This window comes from Carcharodon carcharias, chromosome 15, assembly GCF_017639515.1.
Source record: "Carcharodon carcharias isolate sCarCar2 chromosome 15, sCarCar2.pri, whole genome shotgun sequence".
In the NCBI taxonomy this organism is placed as follows: Eukaryota; Metazoa; Chordata; class Chondrichthyes; order Lamniformes; family Lamnidae; genus Carcharodon; species Carcharodon carcharias.
The window spans coordinates 128604803-128626305 of NC_054481.1; the positions used below are offsets into that span (position 1 = coordinate 128604803).

At 41.8% G+C, this 21503-nt stretch overlaps 1 protein-coding gene across 1 annotated transcript in view; it reads right to left on the reverse strand.

Annotated features, from left to right (window-relative positions):
• Positions 1–21490, reverse strand: part of casz1 (castor zinc finger 1) — a 383715-nt gene extending 362225 nt beyond the window's left edge. The window contains exon 1 of the mRNA XM_041206599.1: positions 21291–21490. The gene's annotated coding sequence lies outside the window, so the exon portion shown is untranslated. The remainder of the gene's footprint in view (positions 1–21290) is intronic.
• Positions 21491–21503: the final 13 nt, after the last annotated feature.

Consider the following 21503-nt stretch of genomic DNA (forward strand, 5'->3'; position numbering starts at 1 on the left):
ACATTGGCACTGGCCACTGCTGCCAACACCTACCAAGCCGGAATGATAATGTAGCTGCCCCTCCCGTGGCCAGAGGTGGGGTAAAGGACATCACAGCAGCCTCCACAGCATCCAAAAGGCGCTCGAGGGCTGCAGTCTTCTTGCCTCTCGGGGCCATGTCATCTTTGCTGCAGCCCTGGGCTGGAAGCACTGAGCACGGCCGGACTTTAAATGAGCCGCCTGGCGTGATGAAGAGGCGAGGTGGTGGCGTGGCCGGCGAATTGGAGCCCATCCCCCCCATGGAAACGGTGTCTATCCCGGGAATGCATAATTAATGCAGCGGGTTTGGGATGATATGGGGTGAAAAGCCGCCATTGCAGCTGGCAGGTAAAACATTGTTTTACCCCCCCTCCGCCAGCTCCTGCACTTAGTGCAAATCTGGGACGATTCTGCCCTCAGTCTTCTAATACTTAGCATCAGCCTCATGGCTCTTCTCTGCACCAGGGATTACACATTCCCTTGTGTGGCACACCAGTTAACAAGGCACGAGATATAATTTAGCAAAGGGGGCACACTATCTTGAAATATTTTCACTTCTTAGTGTGCAGGCTTACTTGGGTTAAAGTTGGCAATCTTTTGTTCACATTGGTCAAGTGTTTACATCAACTGGACACTTGTCCTTGAGCAGTTTGACCGCTGGGTGTCATGGTGGAAAATTACTTCAAATCTTTGTTGTATTTGTCCATTGATGGTTTATCACTGGATGAGGGGTGTTATTTGATGTGCCATTATCTATCTGCAACTCGGGACAGACATACCAGACACCAAATACCCCTGGATAAAAGTAAAATACTACGGATGCTGGAAATCTGAAACAAAAACAAAAATAGCTGGAAAAACTCAGCAGGTCTGACAGCATCTGCGGAGAGGAACACAGTTAACGTTTCGAGTCCGGATGACTCTTCATCAGAACTCACGATGAAGAGTCATACGGTCCGAAACGTTAACCCTGTCTTCCTATCCAAAGATGCTGTCAGACCTGCTGAGTTTTTCCAGCTATTTTTGTCTTTGTACCAAATACCCCTTACTCTATTCTTATAATAATCCAATAATTAGGGGAAACTTATAAAAAAAAAGTAGTTTCTCGGAGCTCCTATGTTATATTTGGGAAGTACTTTGACTGTTCCATGCCAGCTGGTATCCTAACTAAATGGTCAGAGCTTTCAATATTGTTGGGCCAGCAGAGAAAAAGAAGGACATTCATTTATATAGCACCTTTTTTGGCCTCAGGCTGTCCCAAAGCGCTTTACAGTCAATTAAGTACTTCTGAAGTGTAATCACTGCTGTAATATTAGGAATAAAACTTATGATCAAAACCTCACTTAATGATACAAAACTTTGCTTTCAGAGGTGCATCGAAACAGGTTTAACCAAAGTGAGTGCGCCTTGGCAAGCCACTAGCGTGTGTCCCAGGATTGGGATCCCTGTCACAGTTGATGACTTGAATCTGTGCTCACTCGGAGTACTCAGTGATCTATTGCATGACCTTGGGGCTCTTTATCCACTACAGGCAGGAAAACTGACAAGAGACCAGGGACTATGTAGGTAAGCCTCAGGTCCACTTATCACAGAGCCACAGCGGTGATGGTAGAGAGAATTCCTGGTCATCTTAGCCTCATGAGTGAATGGCACTGTCCAGGATGAAATAACTTTGAAGGAAATAAATACAAAAGCTTACATGTAAATATAAGGAAATAAGATAATCCTCTGGGCATGGCATTGCTTTTCCAGCAAAGGAAACATTGGAAATTAATCTTCTTTAGGAATCAACTTCCTTCTGCCCTCCATCCTCTTCAGTGAAATACCAATTAGCTCAGAGGGAGAGAAAATGATTCTCAAACTGAGAGTCCTTCCAGCACCTGCAATCGGCTGACAGACCCTCAGTATATACAATCATTCAGGACAGACACAAAATAACCAGGTACATAACAATGACTAGCAAAGTCTCCACTGACTTAGGCAGGAACAGACTGGGATGTGGTAATGTTTGTTTTGGATTTGATTTGCATAATTAAAGTTGAACCTATATTTTCATACAGTGCAGTACATGTTCCATTTATGTAGCAAGTATTTTGCAGACCCTCCCAGTATACATAACTTCAGTATATATGCACATATATGTCACACATAAATACATGTGCAAGTATACTTACATTTTTATGCTGCATTTTGTATACGTGTTACATCTGGACAATGAAGCCACACGTGTTCCCATTCTCTACAGGTTACTCCCCTGAGGAAATACAGGCTGCAGCACAGCAGCCCCAATAGAGAACCTGATGCAACATATTTTCCATTTTCTTGATAGAGTTTGGGAACTTGAAGGCTGAAGATTTACTTTCATTTCCTTTAGCTTACACTACACCATCTCACGCACACACACAAAAACAACACACATTCATACACTGCACCTTCACACAAAAACACTGCACCTACACACACACATTCACACCACATCTTCACACACACACACACACAATGCAACATCATACATAAACACACATGCACACACTGCACCATCACAGTCACACACAGAGTACCTTCAAACACACACACAGCACCTTTGTGCACATGCGTATACACAGCATCTTCACTCACACTGACAAACATGCTGCACCGTTACATATTCTGTACCTTTACTCTCATTGTACACGTTTACCAGGCATGATTCATCATGCAGGACATTCCTGTTGGCCCGCATTATGTGTATTTCAGACCAATCAAAGATCATTTAGTGTATCTTATTATTTTTTGAATGTTTTCCTCTTGTATGTAGGCTCTTTGTCATGGATATAACTTGCTATTATCCAATCAATAAGGTGAACATGATGATCTATTTCACTATGTTAGACAGTGAGCAGTCACTAGGATTTGGCCAATAATATCCCAGATTGTCTTGCAATCTTCTTTTCCTTCCCTCAACTCATCTGAGTTCAGGATCTCCCTGTTGGATAAATTGGTAGCTTTAAGCCACATTCAGCAATGAAACTATATTCGCCACAGGTTGCACTGTCATTCTGTCAATGCAAACTCCAACTGTTCCTAAAAATGCTATTCACAATTTAGAGTAAAAGTATAATTCGCTAAAAAAGATTATGAATGAACACCAGAGATATATTACATTTGTGAGTCACCATTGTCTGGGTTCAGTTAATCTTTTTTGGTGAGCCAGATCAGGCATCTGCTTGTGGCTGCAGACAGCTTCATATAATTACATAAAATTTACAGCACAGAAGCAGGCCATTTGGCCCAACTACTCCATGCTGGTGTTTGTGCTCCACACAAGCGTCCCTCCAATCTTCTTCATCTAACCCACGAGCATATCTTTTTATTCCTTTCTCCTTGATGTACTAGTCTAGCTTCCCCTTAGATGTGTTCATACTTGCCTCATCTATTCCTTGTGATAGTGATGGTCCATGCTTCACACTCTCTGTGTGAAGAGCTTCCTCCTGAATTTCATCTTTTATATTTCATGTCAATCCTATACTTAAGCTTCTAGTTCTGTTCTTTGCCACATTTATATCCAATGGGTGAAATTCTTTTCAACTCGATTTTGCTCAGTTCCATTCGCAGCTTTCTGACTAAGAAACAGGCCTTTTGTCGAAATAGAAGGACAATTTTCGCCATGGGTTCTCTATATAGTACATTTAGTTATAGTGACACTTGCATTTGTCATTTTGGAACATCCCAAAGCCCTTCGCCAAGTCCCATAAGCAGCAATGTTCACAGTTGATCTATTTTTGTTTGGCAGTGTTAGTGTGTGGAGACACTAAAGTATTCCCTACTCATCTTCGAATAATTTTTAAAAAGCAAGATACTGCGGATGCTGAAAAACCGAAATTAAAGCTGAACATGCCAGGAATACAGAACCCAGTTCTGATGTAAGGTCATCAATTCGAAACAGTTACTCTGGCTCATTCCCCACAAATGCCGCTTGGCTTGCTGAGTATTTCCAGCAAGTTTTTATTTCTTATATGAATAATTATATCTTAAGCATCCACCCTGAGCAGATAGACAGGACATGAATTTACCACCACTGCAACAAAAGGATGGAACCTGCAACAATACAGCACTCCTTCAATTCAGAACTGGAGCATCAACCTAGCTTACAAGGATTGGGTCTATGAACCCACAACCTCATGGCCCATGGGTAAGAATGCTATCAAATGAGCCAAGGTGACACACCCAACAGGTCATCATTGCAAAGGGGGAGAGAGTGGTATTGTGGTAATGTCATGCAACTAGTAATCCAGTGGTTCAAGCTAATGCTCTGGAGACATGGGTTCAAATCCCATCATGGCAGCAGCTAGTTGAATTTAGATTCAATTATTAAAGTCTGGAGGTGAAAGCCAGTCTTGGTAATGGTGACCATGAAATTATTATTGATTGTTGTAAAATCCCACACTTATGTCTTATAGGGAAGGGAATCTGCCATCCTTATCTGGTCTGGCCTACATGTGACTCCAGACCCATGGTAATGTGGTTGACTCCTAATTGCCCCTCTGAAATGGCTGAACAAGCCACTCAGTTCAAGGGCAATTAGAGTTGGGCAACAAAGGCTAGCGGAGCCCACATCCCATTAAAGAATAGATTTTAAAGAAGGTTCAGCTCCTCGCTGCTCTGTTCTACATCACCCAAAATGCTCTGTCTAGCTGGTTGGGTGAACGTTATTTGACTCTCACAGGGAAAGGGAGCTACCTTGAACATTGGCCGAGGAGTTGGGATCTTCTTTGTGAGATTGCAGTCATATTTTATTATGTGATTATATTTATGAAGACAATTTTCAGCAACCAAACAGTCAGTTTAACAATCGCTTGGCCACGAGTTCAAGTCAAATGTCGCCTGCTTTCTCAGGTGAGAGCTATCTGGATAGGTGTGGGCACTGCATTGAGACATATTTTTTGAATGGTCTACGTTCCTGGAACAGCCCAAAATAGCCTGTCTTAAAACTCTGCCTCGCTGCTCCCCATGGTGGTTTTGTACAGCAGCAGATGTTATATCCAGTGCAGCTCAAACACCTGTCATATATTTGTTCCCTTGCTTTCTCTTGATCTTCTCCAGTGTTAAGCTTCATTGGCAATTCTTCATATAATGAAATAGTGCCTGTTCATTTGCAGCAAGATCTGCACAACATCCAGGCTTGGGCTAATAAGTGACAAAGTAACATTCGCATACATGCCAGACAATGACCATCTCCTAACAAGCGAGAAACTAAGGCTCCCACCATCAACATCCTGAGTGCCATCATTGACCAGAAGCTCAACAGGAATTGCCGTTAAAGTGCCGTGGTTACTAGAGCAGGTCAGAGTCTGGGTATTCTGTGACAAGTGGCTCATCTCCTGACTTTCCAAAGTCTCTCTGCCACCTACAGGCACAAGTCAGGAGTGTGATGGAATGCTCTCCACTTTCCTGGATGGTTACAGCTGCAACAACAACTAAGAAGCTTAAGGCCATTCGAGCCAAAGCAGGCTGCTTGGTAGGCCGCCATCTAACCAGCATAACTATCCATTCTCTCCACCGTTGCACCATGACTCCAACATGCACTCCAGCAAGTTGCCAATGCTTCTTTGGAAGTACCTTCAAAAACGGTGACCTCCACCGCCTGAAGGGACATGGCCAGGACCTCCAATCTTGCCTCCAAGTCACATCCTTCACTTGGGCCATACATCACTACTACTTCATCGTCACTGGGTTAAAATTCTGGACTGCAGCAATTCAAGGAGAAGGCACACCGCTGCCTTTTCAAGGGGCATTAGGGATAGACAATAATTGCTGATCTTGCCAGTGATGCCCACATCTTACAGAACGATTGACAAAAGACATGAAACCTCCCAAAGGCTTCATACTTTCAAAAGCCACTTTACATCAACAACACTTTGCACTTACTGTAGTAAAATGTGCCTAAGGTGCTGCACATGAGCATTATCAAACTAATTTGACATGGAATAAGCAGGTCGTAGGATAGATGACCAAAAGCTTGATCAAAGAGGGTAGGTTTAAAGGAGCATCTTAGAGGAGGAAAGGGAGCCAAAGAGGCGGAGAGGTGCGGGCAGGGAATTCTGGTGCTTTGGGCCTCAGCAGCTGAAGGCACAGCCATCAATAGTGTAGCGATGAATCAGGGAAGCACACAAGGCCAGAACTGGAGCAGCACAGAGATCTCAGAGGGTGTTACACAGACAGTGAAACTCTCATGAATTACAGGCGCCTTTATAAAATACTAAATTCCTATCCTCTGAAAATCACTTTTATTTCTTTTTTTAATGTAAGGATGTTGGCAGAATGCAGGGTTTGTTGCTATCAAGCTGAATTGCACATTAACTCCTGCAGAGTCCCACCTTTGATAAATAATTCAAAATTGGCACAAACTGGCAAAGAATATGAAATATTCCCTGAACAACAAAATCCTTAACTTATACAGTGAGCAAATGTCAGGGTGGAGAGAGCTACCTTTTCTTAAGCAAATATTGGGAATGATTCATAAACGGCCTGTGTAAGAAAAATAAACTAGATGGGTTAGTGAGATGTGTGCGAAGTATTATAAATTAATCATAAATCTAGGTTAAAAATTAATTTAGATTCTCATTTCTTTAGAAGCCTTTTGCCAATAAGTTTAAATCATGATACAGAAAAGCAGTTGAATCACAGATGCATATAATATTAATTAAATTTAGCAAGTAAAATAGTTTGTAATATACAGGGAGAAATAAAATACACACTACAGGATATCCAAATATTTATGACCCATGGCTTTAACCCTCTAGGACTTGCAGCAGTGTGTTTAGCAACATAAATAAAGGAATTAACATTTTCCATTTTCCTGAGGTTGTGTTGCAGATACAATGTGCATGCTCTCGATTTGGTTCTCCTCCTCATCAACATTACAGAATGTCCTCTCACATCAGATTCGCTGTTCACCGTGAAGGAAGAAGAGCTCCTTCGGTCATCACAGAGTTAACGATAGACCACGCAGCCCAGGACTAATTGATTTTCTAAGTCGTTTATTTTATTGGAAATTCTCTACTTCATTTATTAAAAAGATGCGAAATGAGGCATTATTCTGTTTTCTAATTAAAATTTAATATTCAAATATTATTAAGGATGCTCAAAGAATGCTGAACCTTAGGCTGTGAAAGGAAATAAATGCAACTTTTTTGGGGTTGTACATTGGCATGTGAGAGTAATTAAAATACAGATCTAATGGGGACACATCTTATTGCTTGTCAGCACAGGAAATCCAGTCTAGTTCTAGCTGGGCATACCATGTTTATCCAAGCGCTCTTATTGATGCATTCCCAGGTACATCAAATACTTGGTCGCTTGACTCCTTAACTTAAACTTATGAGCTGGACTCCTGGGGCTGCCTATCTCTAAGACCCATTTGCCTTTGTTGGATGTACTCCCACCTGTCCCTATCGCATTATCCGGACTATCATTGAGAAGCGATAGTACATGGCTGTGTCTTCTACTGACTGGCCGTATCTGAAGCTCATTCTGTAGCCCAGACCACCTTGTTTTCTACACCGCTTTTCTTACAGAGGAAGAAGCTGTGTGCATTGTAATAACACACAGTCCATAAAAGAAAAAAGTCAGAAAGTGCTTGAGTAGGACATAATGGACTGGCTGAGCTGAATGTCCTGCTTATGAGCTGTATATTCTGTGTAAAGACTTGCATTTAAATAGCATCTTTCATGATCTCAGGGTGTCCCAAAGTGCTTGAAATGTAGGAAACACAGCAGCCAATTTGCACACAGCAAACTCTCACAAACAGTAAAGTGATAATGTTTGTTTGACGCTGGTTGAGGGATAAACATTGGTCAGGATATCAGGGAGAGTCTTTCCTCCACTTCTTCCAAATAGCCCTGTGGAATATTTTATGCCCACCTGAGAGGGCAGGTGAGGCCTCAGTTTAACGTCTCATCCAAAAGGCAGCACTCCCGAGGGTGCGGCACTCTCCCAGTGCTGCACTGGGGGGTCAGCCTGGAATTTATGCTCGAGTCTCTAGGATGGGAATTAAACCCACAGACTTCTGACTCAAAAACAATTGTGCTACCAACTAAGCCATAGTTAATACCTCTAGAGAAAGGAGTGGTGTCTCCCCAATTACAGGCATTTCAACTGCAAATACTGCATTAATAAAATGAGCTAACCTGAGAAAGCTCGTGCTAGGCTTTGCTTCATTTGTCGAGGTGCAACTTCATGCATGTAGCTTCAGCTAATACTGAAGTCTGGTTACTGAGAACACCAACTACTAACCCTCCATTTGGCATTTACATTAAAATCAGGTACAATCAGCTCTGTCATACCGGCACTGATTATGTAAGGAACACACCCAAGACGTGGCAATTATTTGTAATTCTAAGAATATGTTTACAATTCTGTGCAGGTCGATTGGCATAGAATTTAAGCCTGCTGACTAACCATTAAATGCACTTCATGCTAAAAGGGCTGAAGATATGAAACAAGGTAAGCTTGTACAGTGAGACAGTGGCTCGGCACAAACATGGATTTACACAGCACCATGCAATGACCTTACTACTTTTCTTTCTAAGGAAAGTCAGTGTTAATATTGGGGAATCCTGTGTAAACTGGTAGATACAGAGCTGTTATATGTATCAGCCAGGACAGTTGAGAATTGTCTATTATGACTATTATTATAGAATCATTGAATGATAGAGCAGAACAGGACAACATTCAGTCCATCCTTTCTGTGCTGGAGTTTTGAAAGGACTATCCAATTAGTCCCATTTCCCTGCCCTTTCACCATTGCACAGCATTTTTCCCTTCAGGTATTTTCCTAATTCCCTTTTAAATTTATTATTGAAACTCCTTCCACCACCCCTTTAAGCTGTGTATTTCAGCTCCTAATAACTCATACGATAAAAAAGTTTCTCCTCATCTCACCTCTGGTTCTTTTGCCAATTATCTTAAATTTGTGTCCTCTGGTTGCCATTGGAAACAGTTACTTTGTCAAAAGCCTTCATGATTTTGAACACTTCTATTAAATCTCTCCTTAACCTTTGCCCTCTAGGTAGAGCAAACCTGAGCAATAAAAAGTCAAGCTGTACTATAGCCAACTGTCTGTGGCTTAGTTGTAGGAGGCAGAGGGTGATGATAGAAGGCTGCTTTAGTGACTGGAAGCCAGTTTCCAGTGTTGTACCACAGGGATCTATGCTGGGTTCCCTATTATTCGTCATTTATATAAACGACATAGATGACTATGTGGGGGGTAGGATTAGTAAGTTTGTGGATGACACAAAAATTGGCCGGGTGGTTAACAGTGAGGTTGAGTGTCTTGGGCTACAGGAAGATATAGACGGGATGGTCAAATGGGCAGATAAGTGGCAGATGGAGTTTAACCCTGAAAAGTGTGAGGTGATACACTTTGGAAGGAGTAATTTGACAAGGAAGTATTCAATGAACGGCATGACACTAGGAAGTTCTGAGGAACAAAGGGACCTTGACGTGTGTGTCCATAAATCCCTGAAGGCGGAGGGGCATGTTAGTGGGGTGGTGAAAAAGGCATATGGTACACTTGCCTTTATCAATCGAGGCATAGTTTACAAAAGTAGGGAGGTCATGTTGGTGTTGCATAGAACCTTGGTGAGGCCACAGCTGGAGTATTGTGTGCAGTTCTGGTTGCCACATTATAGGAAGTATGTGATTGCACTGGAGGGGGTGCAGAGGAGATTCACTAGGATGTTGCCTGGGATGAAACATTTAAGTTATGAGGAGAGGTTGGATAGACTTGGGTTGTTTTCCTTACAGCAGAGAAGACTGAGGGGCGACCTGATCGAGGTGTACAAGATTATGAGGCGCATGGACAGGGTGGATAGGGAGCAGCTGTTCCCCTTAGTTGAAGGGTCAGTCACAAGGGGACACAAGTTCAAGGTGAGGGGCAGGAGGTTTAGGGGGATGTGAGGAAAAACTTTTTTACCCAGAGGGTGGTGAGGATCTGGAATGCGTTGCCTGGGAGGGTGGTGGAGGTGGGTTGCCTCACATCCTTTAAAAAGTACCTGGATGAGCACTTGGCACATCATAACATTCAAGTCTATGGGCCAAGTGCTGGTAAATGGGATTAGGTAGGTAGGTCAGGTATTTCCCACATGTCGGTGCAGACTCGATGGGCCGAAGGGCCTCTTCTGCAGTCTGTGATTCTGTGAAGAGCTAAAGTAGATCTCAGTGACAAACTGTTTCATCAGGTCAATCCCTGGGAAGGTGCTTGTACCAGGATTGGTTATTGGTGGGGCCTGACTCTACTTTTGTACCTTTGCAGTGAACTAATGATACTTACTATTTAATCCTACAGCTGAAGGTAATACATTCGCCACCACTGCACCCCCCCCACCTCACCCCGGAAGTGTAGCATGCTCTCCCATTGCACTTTGTACCCTGAGTTTACACCAGTGAAAAGCTTCAGTGAATAGTGGCCTAAAGCTGAGAAGCCAACCATTTGCTATCTAAACCCATTCCATTCTCTCATAATGACTCTTCTAAAATGCACAGTTGCAATTCACCCAATCTAGCCCCCGAAACAGTGGGTGCCTTAGAATTTTGAACATTAAAATAGGATAGTGAAGGCCTCAGTTCCACAGCAATTTACAAACCTTCTCACTATCATTCAGTTCCTCGCAAAACACATATGTTGATTGTTCTGCTGGAGCAGATAAACCAATCGTCCGTGTCTGACCTTCTGCTAATATGAGGGAACCAGATTCGGAACATTTAAAAGAAACACCACCTGTAATTGTATTTTCCTCCCTCCCAAACTAAACAAGCAGCGAGGTAACTGCTGGAGAGCCTCTGCCAAACTATCTGCTCGGAGTACTCAGCGGGTGATTTACTCACCTTCGTCACTTCCCTGTCTAACCTTCATTCAGCACTGCATGCCCTGTAGAGCTGAAATTTGGATTGTGTCATGTGAGAGAGCTACAGGCTCAGTCAAAGGTTTACATCGGTGTCCGAACCACAGCCACTCATCTTCATCGACTTGCACTAATTGCTCAAACTTGTGATGTTACTAAGTTACAAAATTGTTTTCTTTTAAAAGTCTGATTGACCCACTGAAGCTTCGACAACATCAAAACCTGGTGGAAGTTCCCACTGGCGGGTGAAATTAGTTGCACGGTATAGTGAAGAAAAGGTTCAGGTACAGAAAGCTCAAAACGAATTTGCTGAATAGAGTTAGCAATACAAAGGGCATTGCCCTCTTCACCGACCATAATCTCTAAACTTCAGAACACTTGGCTGTTGCTTCCTCAAGTGATACAATCTTAAGATGACAAGAACTGCTGAACAATTGTTACGTAGCACCACATTTTAGATTCCGTTAGCATGGCATCAGGATCCTGGTAAGTAGGAGCCCATATTAGTGAAAGGAGGTTTGACCTTACCCTCAGTACATGTGGATGCAATTAGAGCTCATCAAGCGACTGGAATAAACAGTTTCAAATAATCATTTACGACAAAGAACAACTTTACTTAAGCAATGCAAATATTAGGGTATCAGTAAGAAATGATACAACCCTCAGCAAACTGAGTGAAATGAAACCATACTTTAAATTGAACATCTTTTTCTTTTATATCTTACTTATTCTTCTGTTGATTAAAGGGCAGATGAAATTTATCTTCAGTTTTGTTAGTGCTGTATTTATGGCATGGTTACAGAAGATTCATTAAGTTGTAGTTAAGATATGTCTGCTATGTTAAAAGTTGAATTTATGGTTTAATGGCAATAGCAGTTCTTGGTGGATCCCACCGTGTGATATCCAGAGTGATTAAAGTCTCATCACAGCCATTGTCAGATAAATGGAGTACACTTACACACTTGCCGTCTTATGTGTTGGGGGATGGGGCCTCTGCTGTCAACCCTATTGCAAAAACTGTCACTGACAGGCTGTCCAACAAATAGAAATTATTTTTAGAAATAGGTCTAAAGTTTCATCTCTGTTGGCTCAATTTTACACTTGAGCGAAGAATTTTCATCAGCATTTAGTGTTTTATGGGTCAACCCAGTGGGGTCAACAAAAACCCCATCCTAAACATGGACTCTGGGCCCAACAGAACAGAATCAGTTCACAGAGTGAAGATCTCTGGAAGGGACAATCTATTTAAAGAGATGCATCATTTCCCTCACCCACCCCCCCACCCCACTGCACCCTCACTCCCTCCCCTCCCCTCCCCCACCCTACCCATTGCTTATCGTGTCAGCTTGGCTCAGTCACCACATTCGAAGGCAGAAAGCTGTGGGTTCATGTTCTTCTCTAGGCTTGGATCATGTTATCTAGGCTGGTCATTCAGGTGGACCATAAAAGTCCCACGGCATAAGGAGCAGCAGCCTCCCTAGGCCACAAACTGATTCAGTGGTCATTCATTTCATTGGTTTTGTGGGATCTTGCTTTGTGAAAAATGGTTGCCGCATCCGCCTACATGAGAGCGGTCACTGCACCTCAAAAGTGACTAAGTGCAATAAATCTAACCTCACGCATTTTGCTTTGAAAATTCTGTTCGGGTTGTCACAAACCCATTGAATGAAAGTTGTTTTGCTGATAACTCAATTAGTGTTTGTCAGTAAAGATTCTCTTGTCAGGCCTGAAATGCTCCAAATAGATACGACTATGCGCAGAATGGACCTTTGATGGGCAGTAAAACAACACTAATTTGACCATATTTGTGCAAAGGAGAGAACAATAAAAGAGGGAATAGAAAGGGTTTGAGATGTCAAAGTCCCGTTGATACTAATACCTTTTTATGGTGGTTATAAATTAAGACAGCCTTTTATAGAAAGTTACATAGTTACAACCAGTATCAAAATGTCCTTGTGCACTAAGAGTTCTTTCTGATTTCACTGATCTGTTTCTTACTGGTCTTTGTCATCAGGAAGCCAGTGAAGTGTGATCACTCTGGTATATTTCTGCCCAGTATCTTGTGCCCCAATCACAACAGCAAAATTCCACTCCCATGTTGGGAAGAATCCTACAACAGGAATTCCCACTTAGCACTTTAACTTCTTTGCAGTGAACAGAGGTCTGATAATGAACAAGACTTTGGAACAAAATCCAAAATCTTTTGCACTCCCTGCTCGTGGCCCAGAAACAAGATGCTGAGCCATTTCAACCTAGTTTCAATCTAAAGAGAAAAGTGCAGCCGGTTTACCGAGGCAACGTGAGTGACACAGATTTTCAAAGTAATTAAAGCTCTCTGAGGAATCATGTAGGAACCTAGGATGCGGCATCAGAACAGGAGCTATTCGGACCATTGCGCCTGCCCCACCATTCGGTTGGATCAGTGATGAGCAAACTGTGGCCCTCAGGCTGCATGCAACCCATCACGGTTCCGAGTGTGGCCCGCGAGACGTTTTGTGGACGGTTTATCCATGCGCAGGGTCGCCAGATGCACTGGTTTCTTTCCACGTGGTTTTTTTCCCTAGCGGTATTACTAAATCGATACGCACGCAAAGCAGGGGCACGGGAAGTGACGTGTGTGCTGATTGGACATAACACTGACCGTGAGAGCCGTGCGCTCCCTATACGTCCAATCAAAGTGCCGCTATGGTTCAATCAGGAGGCCCCGCAAAGTCTTATCCCTAGGGGTCATGGTAAGCGCACATGCCCGATTTCAGCCTTGCAGCCCCGTTGATGAAGGAGGGGCACTCATTAGCCTATGTTGCCTATCACTGGGTTAGATCATGGCTGTTCTGTACCTTCACCCCACCTATTCACTTTGGATCCATAACTCTTAACTTCCTCAGCAAACAAAAACCTAATAATCTCAGTTTTGAAGTTTTCAATTTACCTAGCTCCAGTTCCTTAGGACAGAGTTACAGATTTCCACTACATGCATTCAGTACTGTTTCTTCAATCAAAAAAAAAAGCCAATGTATACTGTTGTTGATTATTTTATAGTGACAGGCTATCTATTTTGTAAACTGCCTTGTTTTTAAACTTAACACTTTACGGCCTGGTTACCATTATGCCACTATCAGAAACCTTCTTTATTCTTTAACACCACCATTAACACTCCCTTTGCTCTGTGTCCATGACATCTTTATCAATCACCTCCTGAGCTCCCACCTATCCCTGACCTTCTATTTTGTTCCACCTGCTCCACTCCCTCTTAAACAATGTAAAATCCATCACATCTCTCCTTCTCTTCAGCTCTGAAGAAGGGTCATACAGACTGGAAACGTTAACTCAGTTTCTCTCTCCACAGATGCTGCCAGAACTGCTGAGTTTTTCCGGCACTTTTTGTTTTTGTTTGTGCTTGACACAATGTTTTGATGACAGTTGACAGGATTTTCTTCTTGAGCGTGCTAGGGTTCAGATATAATGTACATCTTAAATTGGTTTCTACCTTTGGTTCCTGATAACCCACTTGCCAAATTTTTCCTACTCCCACCCCACACCCTGGCCCCCACTCCCGTCTCTCCACCACTACCCCCTGGACATGCTACCTTTTAGCAGGAGAGGAAGCAATGCAAAAAATAACTGTTATTCCCAATCTCAATGTTCACAGTAAAGACTCAAATTGGCCGCAGAAGTGTTAGAGGTCACGCAAATGCATTTTAACAAATAAGGAAAACCCCAAAGACATGTTGGGAATTATGGATGAAAGGAAAGCCAGAGTGTTAGAATGACTTCTCAGTTAAAACACTGAAGTGATTCACATCACCTTAGATGTCATTAGATGTTAACTTGGCAATGTCAGGTCAGGACAAACCCCATATATGATTTGTCTTTTGGAGTGAAGCAACACCTACAGAATGTAATGAGAGAAGAATAAAGTGAAGGGAGGGGGGTGGTCCTTGGGGAAAATAGGATGTAATGCACTTTAAACCAACTGTATTCTTCATTTTTTTATTTAATAACTGTCATGGTGCTGAACCGAGCTGTGAGTAACTGCTAGAAACCTGGCTGCCAGCAGCTGCTCATTCAACCACATTACCAGTCAATTTATAAGTTTTTGTATAGTTAAATAATACATTTACGAGCGATATATAACACGGAATTAATATACCAGGAAGAGCAGAAACTGGAGTTGAAGTGTTTGCAATCTAGAAAAACAGGGATACTCAAGGGAATTTGTCAACACTGGTGTAGCACATTGCATGCTCGGCACTGGAATGTGTATTTTGTTTCACAAGTGAGCAATGTAGCCCTTTCTCGTGACTGAAATAAAATCCAGATTCCACATGCATGTATTTGTATGTCTAATACTCTTATTTATTTTTAAGCTGAGGAGGGAAAATGCCTACGCAAGTGATTGAATTACTATCTTGAGCAATATTGGATGGTATGTGTAGTGGCCTCTTACTAATCGTTCTGTGAGAATATCATTTTCTTACAGAAATTTGTAAAGTGTAAGATTATCAAATTGATATCCATGATGTGAAATCCACAGGCCCAGAATAAATATAACACAGAACAGTGATAAACTAGAACAGTCCAGAAAAGCCAACCTTGTTAACTTCTTTTCCCAATCATGTGACAATATTTACACATATACAATGGAACCTTTTTATAGTAAAACATAGTTCAAAGCACACGTCACCACAAAAGCATACAAGATCAGGAGCTTCGCTGCGTTTGGGAGTTACCGACCATCACCAACTAGCACCTCAATGAATGGAGAAAGTGATGTGATACAGTCCATACTGAACACTCAGCTCAATGTGGAAAGGGTACATTGGGAGCTGCAGTGGTGGCTCAGCTATTTCATCCAGTGAGTAGCTGCGCGTTACAAACCAGGAAGGCCCAGGTTCAACTCCCCAGTCTTCACAAAGTTAGCTGTTCTCAGCTGAGGTCATGGCAGGGTCATGATAACTGGCTTCAGCATCTTTGGCCTCAAAGCCAGGGTTCCTGCTCCTCATTGCTGTTTAGTGGAAAGGCATAGTGCAGGTGTCAAGTGAGGGCAGAATCCGAATTTTCATTGCCCTGGCATCTGAACACCTTGTCAACTTCCACCGTCAAGAGTGACACTGGAAGTGTGATCACTTGGGTCAGATACTGGAGACTGGCTGAAGTCAACACCTTTAGAAGAGTGGGGAGAGAAAAACTGGAATGATGCAGCAGCCAAAGAATCAGGAAATACTGTCTTCATGATACTGACTGAAAGAATGGCTCATAAAACCATCTGATACAGTTTTTGTCCTTTGCTGCTTCTTTGGGTTGTGAACCTGAATGGGGGCTGACTTTATATTTTTCGAAATGGACTGAAACTGAGTGCTTCCCTATAGCTGAGCTAGAATGAACATATTTTTTAAATTATGCAGTTAAAAAATGAGTGCAAAAACAGATTAGGTACTTTATGACTAGAGACATTGGTTTCTATCATGGTTATAAGAAATGTTCCAACAAATTTTATGATGGAATAAAAGACTGCACATTGCACTTTAATGTTATTAAAGTCCCCTATCTCCACTCTAACTATTACTCCATAGATAAATGATTAAAGCTGTTAAAACTTTTTTCAATTCATTTTCATCTGATTAAATTGCAGATGCATTAAAATTTTACAAACAGAACTCAAGGTAGCATAGAAAGATTTGACGATCTGACAGGGTGCAAAGGAACTCCAATGTGACTGTGTGTGCTGAGGCTCTGGTTTGTAAAAATATAAGTTTTATATCTTTCGTCATTTGAATTGGATGTTGTATGCACACAAATGTGACAGAGTTTTCACACTTAGCATTTAGAATTTCTGTGCACCTCATGGGCCTTATTTTCAAGTGCACTACTTTCAGTACCTCCTTGCCATCATAGCATGCTGTTATCACACAGAATGACTTCACTCCTACTAAGTTTGCTGCTAGCCACTATTCTTCCTCAAATTATTTCAAAGAGAGCACTCAAATCATAGCTTCTTAATAATCCCACTGCTTATTAATAATCTTTCCATTAAATATTATAAGGCACAATCCCATCGCTCCTTACAGATTAAACAATAGCACATTAGTGTTCAGTTTTTTTTTTGCTTTAAAGCATAGGAATCCCATAACTAGAGCACCATTCTGATCAGTTACACAGCAGGTGAATTGGGACATTAGGTTTTTTTTGACTACGTAATTAGAGAATCACTTTATCCACTATATACCAGACACTATTGCATGACATTACATATTGAACTGTCCTTGGTCAGTTGGAGGATTGTAATATTAATCTTACAACAGAGATAAACAGAGATTTCTTTCAATTCATCATTCTTTGTTTCTGCAATAGGTACATGGGCTGTTGACAATTGTTTGAGGTTCTTCAGTTGTTTTTTTTTTAACTAAGATATTACACAGAATGAATTACTTTCTCTTGAAAACAGTTTTTTTTAGCATTTCAGAATAAGATAAATGTAAAACAGGTGAAGGCATTTAAAAATAGAGAGAACTAAGTGCAGACTGGGATCATTTGGACTGCTCCAATATGAAACAATCCACATGAACACAAATAAAACAACTGACAACAGCTACAGAAAAAAAAAACCCAGAGAGAAACACAGAGAGGGTCGATATATAGAAGAAAGCTCAGGAGGATTTGAATAAGTGGATGTGAAGTTTTGACCCTGCTTTGCCTGCCTCCTCAACATCATCCTGGATTGACTGACAGCTGCCAATCAATCAAAACAATCCACCCCACCCTGTGCTGTGTTCAGGAAACAAAATCTCCTACCGAAATCATGAGTCTGCCTCCTCTGTTGAAGCCTCTGTCCTGAAGATACTCTCACCTTGAGCAATGGCAGGATTACCCTGTAATACTAGCAATGCTGTCTCATTCCTTTAATACTTATTAAGAATGATAATTAGCTCTAAAGAGGCAAATCGTCATTTTCCCAGTGCATGCTTTTTTTTTTCAAAGGCATTTAGGACAGATCTTGAAAACAGACAACAACATTGACCAAGGGCAACAGGGGGAAATCTTAACTTTTCCCCTGATGGTGGTGTTAGCTGTATATTACAGTCTGACCATTCACAGGCCACAAGATCTCATTTACAGGAACAACGTACAAGATACGTTTCTCTATTGCAAACAGAATGAAAGAATGAACAATGAACAAGTTTTGTTTAACTATGTAAATCATAAGGTTGGTGCACACAGTGCACAAGACCTTCCGAAGAGTCAACAGCTCAGTTTTGTTTTTAAGCTGATTGCATCTCGGGCTGCAGTGTCCTTTTTTCCAACAATTGCCTGTCATTTGTAAGTCAACGTGAGGAGTTTAAATTAACTAGCCATTACGCTATGGTGCTCCAGTAGATTTCGAGTGGTGACGGTCAGGAAATAATATCACAATATCAATTCCACATACAGAACAATTGAGATTAATAATTACACAAACTTAAACCAGGTGGAACAATCTCCTCTTGTTGACTTTAATATTATTATGGAAAGGCCAGGATTATGGTACACTGCAGGTTTCCTGAATCATCCATTTCCACCCTGATTTTTTTTTCTGCACCTTGGACAATGTAACTTTTTAATTATTGACTTCCAATTATCTGTACCTGCGATTATCTGGAAAAATACATTGTGATTCTGACTAATCTGCACTGCAATTTGGAATTGCTGATAAGCAAATATTAAAGGTTGGAAAAAAACACATCTATTTTTGCCACACTTACTGTACTCAATCCTGAACAGTGACTTTTAACAATAAATTTCTGTTTAATAGATATGTCAGTCATTATACACAATTATAACTTCTGTGTGACAGGTTGCAATATCTTCCTACATTGTGACAGTTGGAGGAAATATTGTGGAATATTTCAATTAAAATTAAACAGGTTAAAATTAGATTTGTGTCGTATTTGCACATGAACCCGATACAAATAGCAATAAAGAAATAAAATACAAAACACTGAAAGGACATAAGATTTAGCTTTAGTTTTAAACTTAGTTTTCCCTGGCAAAGTATTTTGTTTTCTTTTGGAATATCTTTGTAATCCAGCTAATATTTGCCCAATGTTTTAAATTATGACACAAGATAAAACAGCAAGATGACATTGACTGTGCTCAAAGAGGGGAAAAAAAAGGTCATTAATTACTTATGTGAGCTATTGCTTGAAAAAGACAATAAAACCTCCACGGTCGCCATGGATATGACATATTTGGTGGAAAAACAACATAATCATTAAGCAATGAGGCGAGATGGCAGGGGAGAGAGTACAGCCTTTAAGGCTGTATGTATTTTAAAGGCTCATCAAATTTGGCGTTCTAAATTCGATCAGTTTATGTATCCATGGAAACCTGGGCAGATTATCATCAGTAGAATTAAAAATGATAAATTAAACAAGGCATCGAGGGGAGGAGGGCGGCGTTCGCTTGTAACTTGATTACAAAGTTGCTCTTAAACAATGTCAATTTCCAGCGGATGGAGGTTAAACTTTTAAAACTAATGTCGATCTCTCCTCCTCCTCCTCCTCCCCAACCCCCACCTCCCCCAGTTAAAAAAGCAACTTGCTGCCTGGCTGCTTAAAAAGCTGGGTAAAGTGCTCAACAGGGTTTTTTTTTAACAACAGGCAAGGGTATCTGGCTTCGACAAAAGGGGCATTCCGTTTAAATGGATTCATTGATCTGCAGAAAGAGGTGGGGGAAGGAAGAGCGGAGAAGTGAAAGGGGTGGGGGGGGAGGACACAGCGGGACGATTTTTTTTTTAGGATTGCCTCGGGTCAAATATTTCCTCCTTGTTGGGCAGATTTAAAAGTCCCTTATTTTCCCCCCTCTCTCTCTCTCTCTCACTCTCTCGCTGGAAGCTCCCAGCCAAGATTGATTGACCGCTCCGGCACCTGTTATAGTCGGACGAAAGTTAACCACCCACCACCACCCAACCCCCACCCACCGCCCCCCCCCAACCCAAAAAAGGATCATTTTCGCTTTCTGCTAAAATGTGCCCCATTTCCCCCTCTGCCGTCCCCACCAACTGACGCAAACTACAAATCACGCTGCACATTCTGAAAATGCCATTGTAAAAATAACCTTGTTTTCTTTCGCCTTTTCGTAGCGCAAGAACCAAATAATCTCCTACACTCCAGGGTAATTAGGCTTGTGATCGCTCGGCTCGTTCGCACGGAACTTTGTATCGAAGTAAGCCGGCCAAAAACATATACAGTAGTCTTCAACGGGATCAGATTCACTCACAAACACCCTCATAGTAATGAACTTTTACACTGACCAAACTCAGGGGGAAAAAGGGAGGAGGGGAGGGGGTGCTGATCTTATAGGTGCTCCCTTTATTTTCTCTCTACCTAACCCTCCATAACCAACTGACTCCACGATCACGCTACATACATCACACACTTGAATGACAAGACCGCTCTCACTAAACTTATACACGGCAAAATATTCCCCCGCAGTCAGGTTTTAGCAATTGTACTTCTTCCAGTGCCAATTTCTTTAAGAGCTCCCTCCAGAAACACAAATAAAAAAATAAATCTGTCGTAGATATGTATCACTTATTACAATATTTAAGACAAGATCGTAAATTAAACTCATCCCCTTCCCCATAAACACACAAACACACACACACACAAAAAGAGTCTCCAGTCTAATCCACAAGCCCTTGTGAAGACACATCGAATACAAACTCTCTGAGTTGGTTATGTGTGAAATAAAGAGGCTAATCGCAGGTTTACACAGTGCAAGATCACACAAAACTCATGAGGAGGGATGAAAGGGAACATCACTCTGCTCTCATCCGCATCACTCCTGTCATTTACAAGGTTTTAATAATTTGGGAATGAAGAGAGGGGGGGGGGGGAAGCTCCACGTAGATGACATTAAACTCAAGCTGAGTGAACGATCGAAAGGGTGCCCAGTGCAGACAAGATAGATATTACACAAATAGACAGAAAGCCAAGATCAAATTAAAGTCACAGCAATTAGGGGTGAGCACTATTACCCTCTCCTCCCTTGCAGTCCCCAAGTTTGCAACCCCCACTTTAGTTATTGAGAAAATTTAAAAAAAAAAGATGCGAGAGCCAGCCGCAGAATTATTTGTCGAAAAATAAAGCAGCATGATTTTAAACTTAAAGCTAATTGATTGATCGCGCACACAGACAGATACACAGAATATAGCAAGAACACATTAAACTGGCAGCAACAGTGAGAGACACACTTCGCCCTCTCTAAAACCTATTGCTATTGTCAGGCATCTTTCCCAAACAATTCATTGATTTGGGGAGGGGGGGGGGGTGTTTAAAAATGAGGGGGGGGGGAGAGAGAGAGGAGGAGGGGGTTGGGGGGGTGAAATAAGGGAAGATCTGAGATCGTTACCTGCAGTTGGGCAGCTTTCGGTGACTTTTCGATGTGTGTGTTAGGATGGTTGGGTTTTTTTTGGAGCATGCGCGTTGAACTTGGTTGGGATTTTTTTTTCCGTATTATTGAATTTTGTCCATTTCTCCAACTCCGCGGGTGCAGCTCGCAAAAGCCGGCCTGGATTCCAGGAGCGCGGGAGCGGAGCGCCGGGAACAACCTCCTCCCCCCCAC